This window comes from Chiloscyllium punctatum, chromosome 36 (genome assembly GCF_047496795.1).
Source record: "Chiloscyllium punctatum isolate Juve2018m chromosome 36, sChiPun1.3, whole genome shotgun sequence".
Classification (NCBI taxonomy): domain Eukaryota; kingdom Metazoa; phylum Chordata; class Chondrichthyes; order Orectolobiformes; family Hemiscylliidae; genus Chiloscyllium; species Chiloscyllium punctatum.
In genome coordinates, this window is record NC_092774.1 from 31,240,212 (window position 1) to 31,256,095 (window position 15,884).

At 47.7% G+C, this 15,884-nt stretch overlaps 1 protein-coding gene across 1 annotated transcript in view; it reads right to left on the reverse strand.

The window, feature by feature from the left end:
* LOC140460322 (uncharacterized) overlaps positions 1–15,884 on the reverse strand; it is a 137,863-nt gene that overhangs the window by 94,698 nt on the left and 27,281 nt on the right. The gene's annotated exons all lie outside the window — the stretch shown is intronic.

Sequence of the window (15,884 nt, forward strand, 5' to 3'; positions counted from 1 at the left end):
AGTGCCGAGTGGCCTACTCCCGCCCATTATATGTTTGTATCAAGCAGTCTGTGTCTCCCCTCTTATAGCTATGAACTGGGTAATTCCTTTCCAATATTGCCCCTTGTAAACAGTTAATTTCACACCGATGGCCCCCTATTGGGAGCAGGCACATTGTAGCAATTGCAGTATTTCTTGTGTTAATTTTGTTGCTTCTTACTCAGTGTTGCTGAGAATCTTCAAACATAAAACCAAAACACTTCTAGTATTATCGCACGAAAAGAAGTGTTAGTTTGGATGTAACATTGTTGAATTAGCCATTCCCATCTTTTCCAGAATTCTGTGTTTAAAGCCCTCGAGTCTGGTTTCCACCCCTGAAACAGTTCTTATCAAGGTGATATTTGACATCCTTTGTCACGGTGACAGGGATGAACATTCCCTCGTCGACCTGCGGACAGCCTTGACCAGAGTTAATGACAGTACTGACCCTCTCCAGCATCACTCTATCCTCTGGGAGGGTCTGCTTTTAGCGTCTTCCGTTCTGATTTGTTTTACCGTAGCTGCTGGTGTTGGCATCTATACTGATGATATCCAACTGTGCCTGAACACCACTTCTCTCCCGACTCCTCTGTCATTCATAATTTACCAATAATTTTACCTGAATGCCTGCCCAATTTCCAGCATTGGATAACCATAAACATTCCCTTAGTTAAATGTTGTGAAGTGTGAAGCCATTGTTTTAGTCCCCAAGTTCGACCTGAGCCCCCGTACCCCCCCCCCCCACCCCCACCCCAGTAACTCTGTTGACAGCCTTTATGTCACTTTAAAACTAGGATCGATAGATTTGTGAAGAGTCAGGGGATGAACAGTTGCAGGAAAAGGGCAGGAAAGTGACTGTGGGGAATGCCAGATCACCCAGAATCCTACTGAATGGAGAAGCAGGCTCAACGGGCTGAATGGTATATTCCTGTTCCTATTTCTTATTGTTCCCGAGCCCTTACCTCTGATCCAGGACACTGACTTCAGTATGTGCCATTACTGAGAGTGCTGATGTTCCCTTGTGGAACATCAACAACTTAACAGTTGCTAAAACCTCTTGTTCCTTTGTTACCTCTGAACACAATAAGCCAATGTGTTCAGGGGAGGCGATGGCCGACTTTATTGTTACCAGACTATTCACCCAGGTAATGTTCTAGGGACTTGTGTTCAAAACCTGCCACGGCAGATGGTGGAATCTGAATTCAATATAAATCCGGAATTAAGAGTCTAATGATGACCTCGTTGTGGTTTGTTGTAAAAATTTATCTGGTTTCCTGCTGTCCGAACCTGGTCTGATCTACATGTGATTGAGATCCACTGTCAGCTGGTTGAATCTTCACTGCCCTTTCAATCAAAACCTCCACTTTCACCTCCCTACTTTTATACTCCATTTAAAGGTCAATCTCCCTTTTGCCTTCCGTGTCAGTCACTGTGCTCCCAGAAGCAGGATTGTGGTTCAGTTTAAAGTAGGTCCTATATCTCTGATTACATCGATACACAATGCAATGAAGAAAGGTTTAGGTACACTAACCTTCATCAGTTCGGGAATTGAGTTTAGATATAGTTATGTTGTAGTTATACAGGACGTTGATGAGGCTGCACCTGGAATATTGTGATCAGTTTTGGTCCCCTTGGTGTTCTGACTTCTGACTTCAACTCTGGGTTTGTGTTGAACTTGATGGGATACTTTGTCCAACTCAGCATGTTTAAACAGTATCTCTCAGAGGGATTCATCTGAAACTTTTCAGGAGGTGAGCTCAACAAGATTGAACTATTCATAGTTACTTGGACTCTATTTTAAACTTACATCAGGACCAGTAGTCAGAGACACATACAGCATGGAAACAGACCCTTCGGTCCAACTTGTCCATGCTGACCTGATATCCTAAAGTAATCTAGTCCCATTTGACAACACCTGACCCAAATCCTGTGAAGTTGTCCCTTTAATATATTTCGCATCTCACCCTACACCCATGCCCTCAAGTTCTGGACTCCCCCATCCCAGGGAAAATAGCTTGTCTATTAACCTGTCCATGCCCCTCATGATTTTGTAACCTCTATTATGTCACTCCCCTGCCTCTGATGGTCCAGTGAAAACAGTCCCAGCCTATTCAGCCTCTCCCTGTAGCTCAAACCCTCCAACCCCCAGCAACATTCCCATAAATCGTTTCTCACAGAGAAGTCAACGTTTCAATCATGAAGAAGGGTTAATACCCAAACCGCTGACTACTCCACATCCTGGTGCTTCCTGGCTTGCTGCATTCTCCCAACCTCCTGCTTGCCTACTTCGGGTTGCAACATGTAGTGGCTCAGTGTTTACCACTGCAGGCTCACCGTGCCAGGGACCCAGGTTTGATTCCAGCCTTGGGTGGCTGTCTGTGAGGAGTTTTCATATTCTCCCAGTGTCTGCGTGGGTTTTCTCTGGGTGGTCCTGTTTTCTTCCATAGTCCAAAGATGTTCACGTCATGTGGATTGGTCATGCTTAACTGCCCATAGAGTTAGGTACATTCGTCAGAGGGAAATGGGTCTGGATGGGTTACTCTTCGGAGGGTCGATGTGGACTTGTTGGGACAAATGGCCTGTTTCCACACTGTAGCTAATCTCATCTGCGCTACTTTTGTCACTAACGCATTGCTGAGTAGACTCGATGGGCCGAATGGCCTAACTTCTGCTCCGATGGTCTTGCGGTCTTACGTTTCTCTGGATCATTTCATTTGGCAATGTGCAGTCCCTGGCTCAATGAGCAGCAGTTTCCAATGAAAACAAAGCTCATATGTTGGTTGAACTCCGACAGTGTGGAAACAGGTCCTTCAGCCCAACACATCTGCACAGATTCTCCGAAGAGTAACCCACTCAGATCCATTTTCCTACCCTCCATAAATTGCACACAGACCCCAAGGGTGGAAGTATTCCGAGTTCCTGGTGCCATGAGGCAGCAGTGCTAACCCTGAGCCACCATGGGGTTGTAGTTGTGGGGGGTGGGGCAGGCAATTGCAGTCCAGCAGAAGACTAAAACAGCCTACCTACTCTCCCAGTGCACCCACTGTCAGAACTGGCAGGAGGTTCAGTCCTGGGGGGTGACTAAAGGCAGCGTTACCGGTGGGATCTGATTGCTGGGAGCGCTGGTGCCCCCGCTGATGCTTCCGCAAGTTGCAGGAAAACATGAACCTCTTCCCACACTCGGGCCAGCTGAAGGGCCTCTCCCCCGTGTGGACACCCTGGTGCTTCAGCAGGGCGGAGGAATTGCTGAAGGATTTCCCGCACTCAGGGCAGCAGAAAGGCCTCCCCTCTCCACCCCCCATCCCCCCGTGTGGACCAGCTGGTGCTTCAGCAGTGTGGAGGAGCGGGTAAAGCCCTTCCCACACTCGGGCAGGAGAATGGCATCTCCCCGGTTTGGACGGACTGGGGCATCAGCAGGGCTGAGGAATTGATGAAGGACTTCCTGCACTTAGGCAACTGAACGGCCTCTCCCCCATGTGGACCCACCAATGGGGCAGCAGGTCGGAGGAAAGTGCAAAGCCCTTCCTGCAGTCGGGGCAGAAGAACGGCTTCTCCTCAGTGTGGACCCACTGGTTTCTCAGCAGGTGGGAAGAACTGCTGAAGGCCATCTCGCACTTGGGGCTGGAGAACATCCTTCCCCGGTATGGACCAACTGGTGCGTCAGCAGGGCAGAGGAATCACTGAAGGCCTTCCCACACTCAGGGCAGCAGAAGGGCCTCTTCATCTCTGTGGACCCTTTGGTGCTTAAGAACCCTTTCAAATTTCACAATATCCGTCTGATCGGAGGGAGACTAGAATTGTGCACAATATTTCAAAAGTGGTCTAAAAAGTGTCCTGTACAACCACAACACAACCTTCCAACTCCAATACTCAGTCAGAGGATTGGGAAAGCTTTCAAAACCCACAAAAAACAAACAGGAAAGAATGGAGGGATAAACCGAATTTTTGAGAGTCACCTTGGAAGCATCAATGAGAAATCGGCAGAGAGGGTTTATTGGGGACCCGTTCTCCTTAAATTCACTATATACGTATTTCTCTTGTGCTCTTCGTAGTTTCTCTGTGCTGCAGTGTGTAGTGGCTCGTTGAAATAATGTCCTGATGCAGCTTCGTTTGTGGGTGTTGGGATGATTGCTTCTGCAGTTAAGTACTTGGTTTGGGTCTGTTGTTTTTCTGTAGATGCCAGTTTGAAGTTCCGCATTGACTGTTCACTCTACTGTGACATCAAGTAATGGCACTTTGTTGTTGTTCTCCTCCACGTCAAACGAGGAGCCCCCCTTAGACCATAGTCTCACGACTTGGAACAGCAATATACAGACTAATCAAAGGCTTCTACTGAAGGCTAAAACACCTAGTCGAAGATTCACACCACTCCATTTACTCCATCCAAGAATTCCTGAACACCAAAGACACTGAGATAGAAAAGGATGGATTAATGTTGTCCTTTGACATAACAGCCCTGTTCACATCCATTAACATCAACGTGGCCAAAGAAAACTGAAGACACTACTCGAAGAACCAAAGACACAAACACAGCATCAACTTCATCAGCAAAGATAGCACTGTCAAGCTCGTGGAACTGTGCCTTTCCATCCACTTCATATTCAATAACAAGCCCGACAAACAAATCAACGAAATACGCACGAAACCTCCAGCATCAGGATTCCTCGCAGAAGCAATAATGCAGAGACTCGAACAGACAGCCCTTCCAACGATCCAACCCAAACTTTGGGTCCGCTACAGCGATGACACTTTTGTCATCAAAAACTGAAACAAATTAGAGGAAACCTACAACACCATCAACAATATCCTTACTGGCATAAAATTCACAAAAGAGGAGAACAACAACAAAGTGCCATTTCTAGATGTCACAGGAGAGCGAACAGTCAATGGTAAATTCAAAACAGCGTCTATCGGAAAACAATGCACGCGAACCAAGAACTTAATCACAGAAGCAATCACCCCGACACATACAAACATATCTGAATCAGGACACTATTTCAACGAGCCACGACACACTGCAGCACCCAGGAACCACGAAGATCAATAAATAACTGTATAGAGCAATTACGAAGAACGGGGAGCCTATAAACCCCCTCAAAGCAGTTTCCCTGACCGGGAATCGAACGCGGGTTGTGGTGGTGAGAGCGCTGAATCCTAACCACTAGACCACCAGGGAGTTGCAAACACAGCCTGATAGCTCTACTGAAAATTACTTCCCTGCCCGGAAATCGAATCCGGGCCGTGGTCGGTCGAAGGCTTTCACCTGTGTATCCAACAATGTCATTTCTTGTATCCATTGCTCCTGATGCGGTCTCCTCTACATTGGGGAGACTGGAGACTCCTCGCAGAGTCAAGTCACAGCGCTTGAAGGAACATCTCCAGGACACCCGCACCAATCAACCCCATCGCCCTCTGGCCCAACATTTCAAACCCCCTCCCACTCTGCCGAGGACATGCAGGTCCTGGGCCTCCTCCATCGCCGCTCCCTCCCCACCCGATGCCTGGAGGATGAACGTCTAATCTCCTGCTTGGGGTAAATTCAACCCCAGGCCATCAATGTGGACTTCATCAGTTTCCTCATTTCCCCTCCCCCACCTTACCTCAATTGTAGCCTTCCAGCTCAGCGCTGTCCTCATGGTCTGTCCTACCTGCCAATCTCCCTCCCCACCTGTCCGCTCCACCCTCCTCTCTGATCTGTCACCTCCATCCCCACCCCCATTCACCTATTGTACTTTTTGCTACCTTCGGCCCAGCACACCCCAGCCCCAATTTAACTCTCCACCCTGGAGGGATCCTGCCTCTATTCCTGATGAAGGGCTTTTGCCCGGAACGTCGATTTTCCTGCTCCTCGGATGCTTTCTGACCTGCTGTGCTTTTCCAGCACCACTCTGATCTAAGCTCTGGTTTCCAGCATCTGCAGTCCTCATTTTTGCCGACCCAATAAGCCCAATGTGCCAATTTCACATCAACAAACTGACACAAGTAGACACAACGTCTGCAGAAACCCTAGCCACATTACTTTACAATAAAGACATCTGGGAAATTATGTCCGGAAAACTCAACCCTCTCAGCATCATGGTAGCCCACAAACCTACCAACACAACTTAAACAGCGGCTCATGAACCTGAAATACCCGATACAAACAACCAGAAAACGAATGTAATTTACAAAATACCATACAAGGAAATATATACATGAACTCTGCCGCACAGTTCTCTGTGGCAAGAAATGCTGGGATGAGATAAGGAAGATTTTTTCAGCCAAAACGAATCGACACTGACTGGACAGCCATTTAAAATCAACGCTGTCAGCCCACGATGGAAGATCCGAAAGGATGTACAGTTTTCTTATTTCCTGTAGATTTACAAAGCTGAGACTGGGTTTTGGTGTTTGTTCCCTTTCCACTCCCAAGAGCCGCAGTGATTGGGGCGGTGAGTTGGGGAAAGTGAAATGTGCCCATGAGCAGCGTGTGGGTCTCTTTCAGCTTCCCCTCCTCTGACAGCGCTGTGACGGGACTCTGATGTTCTCAGGGACATTTACTGACGCGAGACAGTGAAAATATTCTCATTCCTGCAGATTAGGAATTGTACCCATACGCCGGTTTCATGACAATGAGAAAGCTTAATTGGGATGTGTGAAGAAGCTGTGAGCTGCAGTTGAAACAAGTAGGTGGAGTCAGATACGTCATCCATTGCCCCCATGGTCCTGAAGAAATGTTTGCTTTTGTCTGCTTGAGAGACTTTGGACACTGGTGTGGCAGGGAGAATACTGAGATACCGAGTAAGGGAGATTCAGTGCGCTGACTGTGAAAAGTGCTTTAAACCATTTACTCAGATTGGGGAATTAAAATCACACCCCTCGCAGTGGGAAAGACAATGTCCCCGCTCTGTTTGTAATTTCAAACCCAGAGCAACACAAGGAAAGCTCCACCCAATGGGGAAACCGTGGAAATGTGGGGACTGTGGGAAAGGATTCCCTTCCCCATCAGTGCTGGAAACCCACTGACGGATTCAGAATGGGGTGAGGACGTTCACCTGCTCAGTGCGCAGGAAGGGGTTCAGTCAGAGAGAAGCCATTCACGTGCCCCATGTGCTGGGGAGAGTTCACTCAGTCAGCTGCACTACCCTCCCACCAGTGGGTCCACACTGGAGAGAGGCCTTTCACCTGCTGTAAGTTCCAAAATGGCTTCATCTGCTCCTCCCACCTGCGGCGGCGCCATCGAGTTCACGTGCCAGCGCAAGGAGACGAAAGGAGCGATGGCCAAGTGCACCGATCAACCCAGCACTGGGGCGTCCCAGGTTCGAATCCCACTGCGATAGATTGCAGAATTGGAGTTCGGTCAGTAATCTGGACTTCAGAATCTCAGGATGAAACCACTTTTAGGGGGAAAAAGCACCATCTGATTCACTCATGTCCTTTTTAGTGAAGGAAACTGCCGTTGCGGGAAAGGGTTCACTCAGTCATCCCAGCTGCATGTTTTACCCGGCTGTACCAGGGATCCAGTTACAAACGGACAACTCAGCTGACCAACAAAGAAAGTGGGGTGGGGGGACTGGGTGCACTTTGACCTGGAGGTGTTTTCTTTAAAAACTACTTTTTGTATGCCTTTTTCCTGGGGAAATCTGAAGCTGTAACAAAATAGGGTCGGAGTGAAGGTTACCTGAACTTACCGCCCGGCTTAGACTCTGTGAGGTCCAACAGGTTTTTGTTTTAAAGCTGCTCATTTCTTTCAGCCTCCAGCACTAATGTCATGTCTCAGAAGGACCAGTGAATGAGTAGCTAATATTGTTCCAAACTGTATATTTTTTCAGGACTTCTGGTTCATTGTTTCATTGAAATTGCAAAGTTTACTGGCAACAGTGGGAGGTGTGGGCTGTATTCACTGGAAACAAAGTTTTAAAATCTCACAAACACCAGGGTATATTCTAACAGGTTTATTTGGAAACACTAGGTTTCGAAGTGCTGCTCCTTCTTCAGGTAGCTGTGGTGTAGAATCACAAGACACAGAATATATCGCAAAAACATTAGACTGTCATGCAACATAAGTGACATATTGAAGAAACCGAGATTACTGTTAAATCTTTCATCTTTTAAAATGGGCTGCAGATTTCGGTTCACTAATTTGTACATTCCAGAACTTCTTTTAAGTCACGTTCTCCAGGAAACTTGATGTTTTATAAAAGGAGGTAACACCTCACATCAAACAACGCATGAAAGCTGTGAGGTGAGAGTCTGTCTGTATCCCAATCTTGAGTCAGACTGGTTCTATTTCCAAATATATAATCCTGCAAATGCAAATTCACCCCAAATGTGTGAGTGCATGAATGAGAGAGACAGTGTGTATGTGCGCGTGCAGGCTGGGTAAAGTGTGTGTGTGATGGAGTATAATCATGTGCGAAGATGTATGCGTGGGTGTGAGTGTGGGGGGCGTATTAGTGTGTGTCTGAGAGAGAGCATGTCTGTCGGAAAGGCTCTGCACGAGCGTGTGAATATGTGCGTGTGTGAGAGTGAGACAGAGAGAGCGTAACAGTGAAGTGGGGTTACCTGTCATGTGACATGAACCCATGGTCGCGATAGAGGCCATCCTCCTGGTTTCCGAACTTGGCTATCAGCCTTTGCTGGGCCACTAAAAATGATTAAGCAGTTACACAACACACATTGGAGTGGGCAGGGTGGGACTTGTTTTTCGATTTGCAGAAGGTGGGACGTTCTGGGTGCTGGAAACGAAGGAATACACATACTGGAGGACCTTCGGCACAGAGAGATGGAGCTGGAAGCCAGGCTGCAGACACGTTGGGGGATTCACTGTGGAAACAGGCCGTTTGGCCCACCAAGTCCACACTGACCCTCCGAAGAACATACCCCCACCCCCCCGACCCACCCGATAACCCCACAGCTAATCCCTGAATTTAGAACGTCCAATCCACTCTAGCCTGCACAACTTTGGAACATGGGAGGAAACCCGAGCACCCAGAGGAAACCGACGTGGACAGAGGGTGGGGGAGGGGTAGGAAAGTGCAAAATCCACACAGTCACTGTGAGGGTGGGATTGAACCCAGGTCCCTGGCGCTGCGAGGAATCCCCTCTCCAGCTCTCGGCAATCAATTGGCTTCTCCCCAATCCTGGTGACACTCCAATCAGTTTGAGGAAATCAATTTGCTTCCATAGAGTTTCCACGGGGCAGGGGTCGTTGTTACTCGGCAGATTCAACGATCCAATGAAGGGCTCGTCTATAGCGAGAACACTGGTCCACATTTCGCTGAAAAATTAAAGTCCTCTCCGCAATTAGAACCCTTGAGTACTCCCACGCAGGCTGCGTGTATTCACGGGGATTCTCAATGCATGTTGATATTTGAAATCATTTCCTGCAGACAAACATTACCCCTCCTGGATTCAAACACTGCTGATATTCAGGCCCTGACTAAATTTCTTGTCCATGCCTGAAAAGCAAATCCTCCTCTGCTAATAACTTGAGAAAACAGATCACTGCTGTCAGTGCAAGGCAGAAAATAGGATGAGAGAATTTTGGTTTGCACAGAACAGCCTTCTCTTTCTTCTACCCGAAATCTCTGTCTCTCAATTCCTAAATCTTTCAAAGTATTCCAACCCAAATTCATCCTTCCATCCTCCCAGCTCCCCTCTCCTGAAAGTGCTGACCCTCTGTTCAGTTTCTCAGCCATATCTCGCCATCCTTAGTATATAGCCCACATCGTTATTTAGTTTTTAAAACAGAAAGGCAGTGGTTTGCTGATGCCAGGATGTGAGGGTGACTGCACTCACACAGTGTTCCAGACTCGTCTCTCGTGTCATTCAGAAAAGTCTGCACTGCACATGTGCAGAGAAGGGGATGCTGGGAGTGGGTGGGATGCATTCTCACCTCCCCATCCAATCATCCCCACAGCGTCCCATGTCCATTCCCTCACCGCCACCCATAGCATCCCCTGTCCATTCTCTCTCTCTACCCTTACCTACCAGTCCCTTCTCTCTCTCCCACACATGCCACTCTCCCCACCCCGTCCATTCTATCTCTGCACCCTCTGCCCTCTGTCCAGTCCCTCATCCACCCTCTGTCCCCATCCATTCCCTTTATCGCTCCACCCTCTGCCTTCCCCAATCCAGTCCCCCCTTTACACTCATTTTCTCTCACCTCCCACACGCTGCCCCAATCCATTCCTTCTCTCCCCCACCTTCTCCCGCCATTCATTGTTGCTCTCTTTCTCCACCCTCTACCCCGTCCATTCTCACCCCAACCTTTGCCCGGTCCATTCTGTCCCCACCCACTGCCGCCCGTCAGTTCTCTCCACACCCGCTGCTCCCCGTCCATTCTCTCCCCACCCATTGACCCCATTCATTCTCTCCCCACCTACTGCCCCATCCATTCTCTCCCCGCCCACTGCCCCGTGTCCATTCTGTCCTGATCCACTGCTCCCCGTCCAATCTCTCCCCATCCACTGCCCCATGAATTCTCTCCCCACCCACTGTCCCGTCCATTCTCTCCCCACCACAGGCCCCAGTCCATCCTCTCTCCACCCACTGCCCCCGTCCATTCTCTCCCCACCCACTGCCCCGTCCATTCTCTCTCCCCACACTCTGCAACCAATTTCTTTCACTTCACACTTTGCAACTCCCCATTCTCTCTCTCCCCCCCAATCCTCTTCACCACATTCTCTCTGTCTGCTCCCATCCTGTGTCCCCCCATGCATTCTCTACCCCCGATGCTCTGCTCTCCTACCTATTTTCTCTCTTTCTCTTCCCCCAGTCTCTGCGCCCCCCCCGTTCAATCTCACTCTGAGTACCCTCCCCCGTCCTTTCTCGTGCCTCGAGCCCTCTTTGATCTCTGTATCAAACCCTTCTAATGATAGAGAGAGAATGGATGGTGATGGCGACCTGGGGTGGGGGTGGGGAAGGGAAGCGTGAGAAATGGCTGACCTTTAACATTGAGAATAGCTAAAATGATGTATTCAGAAACATCAGTAATGTCTGAAAGCACATTCAATGTTTAAAAAAAAGCTGCAGACATCTTTCTGAAACTTCATTGAAATCTGCGCAGTTAGGCCACAATTGAGGACAGCCGCTAAACTTGGAATGGCCTATTCCTAGTCTTGTGAAATTGGTTCAGAATATGTAGAAATGCAGTCATAGAGTTACAGGGAAGAGAAACAAACCTTTCGGTCCACGCCGACAACATTTCCTAAATTAACCTCGTGATCCATTTGCCAGCATTTGGCCCATATCTCTCTCAGCCCTTCCTATTCATACCTCCATCCAGATGCCTTTTAAATGTTGTAATTCTACCAGCCTCGACCACTGCCTCTGGCAGCTTATTCCAAACGCATGCCACGCTCTGTGTGAAAAAGTTACCCTGTTCAGTTCCTTTTAAACCTTTTCCCTCTCAGCCTAAACACCTCTAGTTTTGGACACCCTCTACTCTGGGGAATAGATATACAAAAGTTGAGCTGCCAGACAAAATCATACAGTCACAGAGATGTCCAGCATGGAAACAGACCCTTTAGTCCAACTCATCCATGCCGACCAGATATCACAACCCAATCTAGTCCCACCTACCAGCACCCAAATATATCCTTCCAAACCCTTCCTATTCATATACCCATCCAAAAGCCTCTTAAATGTGGCAATTGTACCAGCCTCCACCGTTTCCTCTGGCAGCTCATTCCATACACGTACCACCCTCTGCGTGATTCAGTTGCTCCTTCGGTCTCATTTCTATCTTTCCCCTCTCACCCTAAACCTATGCCCTCTCGTTCTGGACTCCCCGAACCCAGAGAAAAACCTTTGCCTATTTATTCTATCCATGCCCCTCATAATTTTGTAAACCTCTATAAGGTCACCCCTCAGTCTCTGATGCGCCAGGGAAAACAGCCCCAGCCTGTTCAGCCTCTCCCTCTCGCTCAGATCCTCCAACCCTCAACATCCTTGTAAATCTTTTCTGAACCCTTTCAAGTTTCACGACATCTTTCCAATTGGAAGGAGACCAGAATTGCACGCAATATTCCAACAGCGGCCTAACCAATGTCCTGTACAGCCGCAAATGCTGTACTCAATACACTGACCAATAAAGGAAAGCATACCAAACGCCTTCTTCACAATCCTATCTACCTGCGACTCCAATGTTCAGGAGCTATGAACCTGCACTCCAAGGTCTCTTTGTTCAGCAACACTCCCTAGGAGCTTATGATTAATTGTAGAAGTCCTGCTAAGATTTGCTTTCCCAAAATGCAGCACCTCACATTTATCTGAATTAAACTCCATCTGCCACTTCTCAGCTCCTTGGCCCATCTGGTCCAGATCCTGTTGCAATCTGAGGTAACCCTCTTTGCTGTCCACGACACCTCCAATTTTGGTGTCTTCTGAAAACTTACTAACAGTCCCTTTTATGGTCGCATCCAAATCATTTATGTAAATGACAAAAAGTAGAGGGCCTAGCACTGATCCTTGTGGCACTCCACTGGTCACAGGCCTCCAGCCGGAAAAGCTGCCCTCCACCACCACCCTCTGCCTTCTACCTTTGAGCCAGTTCTGTATCCAAATGGCTAGTTCTCCCTGAGATCTAACCTTACTCATCAATCTCCCATGGGGAACCTTGTCGAACGCCTTACTGAAGTCCATATAGATCACATCTACTGCTCTGCCCTCATCAATCTTCTTTGTTACTTCTTCAAAAAACTCAATCAAGTTTCTGAGACATGAATTCCAATGCACAAAGCCATGTTGACTATCCCGAATCAGTCCTTGCCTTTCCAAATACATGTACATCCTGCCCCTCAGGATTCCCGCCAACAACTTGGCCACCACCGTGGTCAGGCTCACCGGTCTATGGTTCCCTGTACTGTCTTTACCGCCCTTCTTAAACAGTGGCACTACATTTGCCAACCTTCTGTCTTCCGGCACCTCACCTGTGACTATTGATGATACAAATAACTCAGCAAGAGGCCCAGCAATCACTTCTCTAGCTTCCCACAGAGTTCTTCGTTACACCTGATCAGGTCCTGGGGATTTATCCATCTTTAACCGTTTCAAGACATCCAGCACTTCTCCCTCTGTAATCTGAACTTTTTGCAAGGTGTCACCATCTATTTCCCTTCAGTCTATATCTTCCATATCCTTGTCCACAGTAAATACTGATGCAAAGTATTCATTTAGTATGTCCCCCAGTTTCTGTGGCTCCACACAAAGACCGCCTTTCTGATCTTTGACGGGCCCTATTCTCTGAGTAGAAAGTGAGGACTGCAAATACTGGAGATCAGAGCTGAAATTGTGTTGCTGGAAAGGCGCAGCAGGTCAGGAAGCATCCAAGCAACAGGAGAATCGACGTTTCGGGCATAAGCCCTTCTTCAGGATGCATAGTTGGGCCACAACCAAGGACAGGCTGTAAGAGTGAATGAGTGAATAAAAGACAAGTCCCACCTCGCCCATGAGGAGAAAGTGAGAAATGCAGATGCCGGAGATCAGAGTCGAGGGTGTGGTGTTGAAAAAGCACAGCAGGTCAGGCAGCATCCAAGGAGCAGGGGAGTCAACGTTTCAGACATCAGCCCTTCACCTTGCCCTCTCTAGTGTGTGTTGTGAAACTGCTTAACTGCTTAATCATTTCTAGTGGCCGAGCAGAGGCTAATAACAAGTTTGGAACACACGAGAATGACCTCAGCTGAAACCTTGGATTCATGTCTCACTACAGGAGAACCAGCTACACAATACACACAAACCCTATCTCTCTCTCTGAATCTGTCTCTCTCTCTCTCTCTCTCTCTTCTCTCTCATACACACACACACACACACACACACAAGTCCTCACACGGTCGTGCAGACCCTCTCTGATAGACAGGGGTCTCTCTCAGACACACATTGATACACCCCTCACACTCTCATCCATGCACACACCTTCTCACACAATTATACACCATTACACGCACACTTTACCCAGCATGCACACACACACAGACACACTCAGACGCTCTGTCTCATGAATGCACTCACACATAGAAGTCTTTGGGGTGAATTGCATTTGCAGGATTGTATGTTTGGAAATAGAAAAAGTCTGACTCAAGACTGTGATACAGAACGACTCTAAACTCACAGCTTTCATGCGTTATCTGAACTCAGGTGTCACCTCCCTTTATAAAACATTAAGTTACCTGGAGAATATTACTAAAAAGAAGTTCTGGGATTTACAGATTAATGAACCGAAATCTGGAACCCATTTTAAAAGATGAAAGACTTAACAGGTTTCTTCAATGTATCAGTGGGTGTGGACCCACTGGTGGGTCAGCAGTGCAGCTGACTGAGTGAACCCCTCCCGTACATGGGGCACGTGAATGGCTTCTCTCACTTGTGGACCCACTCGTGCGTCTCCAGTTGGCTGATCCGAATGAAGCCCTTCCTGCACACCGAGCAGGTGAATGGCCTCTCCCCGCTGTGATTACGTCTGTGGGTTTCCAACACGGATGGGGAAGGGAATCCTTTCCCTCAGTCCCCACATTTCCACAGTTTCCCATTGGGGGAGCTTTCCTTGTGTTGGTCTGGGTTTGAAATTACAATCAGAACGGGGACATAGTCTATCCCCACTGTCAGGGATGAGACTTTGATACCCCCAAGCTGAGTAAATGGTGTAAAGCACTTTTCACAGTCAGCGCACTGAATCTCCCTCACTCGGTGTCTCAGTATTCTTCCTGCCGCACCAGTGTCCAAAATCTCTCAAGTAAACAAAAGCAACCATGTCTTCTTGATTGGAATGGCTGCTGATATTCAAGTCCCAATGAATCAAGCGGCTCTGTCAGAAGTTGATGTATCATTTGTTTTCAGATTTCTTTCGGCACATCTTCCTGCAAAAAAAAGTCACAAAATAAGTGATCATTGTCAGTATACTTAAACGAACATAACATAGGTGACAGTTCCTGTAGTTTGCCAGATGCCTGCTGATCACATAATACCCAGCACACAGAAACCTGAAATCCCTCATGCAGCCAGATAGGCTTAGGTGTGTTTAGAGGAAAACTTCATTCAAATATAATCTAATCTTAAACTAAATACGTGTACATATATATATATCAATATGCCAATCCTGTCAATGCGGATCAGTTCCAAGCGAAACTACACATTTAATTGTGAACATGAGGAAAAAAGCAATCATTTTCCAGGGTGCAAACTGCATACGTGCTAAACTGAGGGAATACACAAGGAAAAGACCTAAAAGAGAGATAGAAAGTATTTGAGCACCTTTGCAGAATCTGCTCCCTCTCTGGATTCTCTCCAGTTGCTTCAAGTAAACCTCCCTGGGGGTCAGGCAGCCCTGCATCGGGAAGCACTGGGATGGTCAACTACGACCAGTTTACATGGAGAACACATCTCCACATTAAACAGCCTCGAGGCAAACTTCCCTTCCTTCCACTTAAAGTTCAAGACCCCTCAAAGCGAAATTCCCCAGGTAAGTTTGGAAGAATTTCTTCCAGGTGTTCACTAATCATTTCTATGAGCACTTTGTTAAAGTTTGAATATTGCGAGTTTTGAAAATTAGTGATTCTGAGCGAAATCACAGTTCGAAAAACAGAATGTGGGTATTTAGACTGAGTTTATTTTTGCACATCGACGATATGTCTGCACAACAGCATATGACACGACAGCAGTGAAGATCTTCTGACCTCATTCTCAAACGTGCCTGCCACACGCCAGATGAAAAGCTGAATACTTCTCTGGAAAAACTGCCGAGCAATGCAGGAGAATGGCACAACGGGTGTGTGTTGGAACCAGAACCCAAAGGAGAGACCATTCTCTCCTATTCATTCAACGTCGTCTGCAGCAGCTTTCCCGTATAATGGCGCTCTGTTCTGCACCTTGCCTCCGCTTCCCAAAAA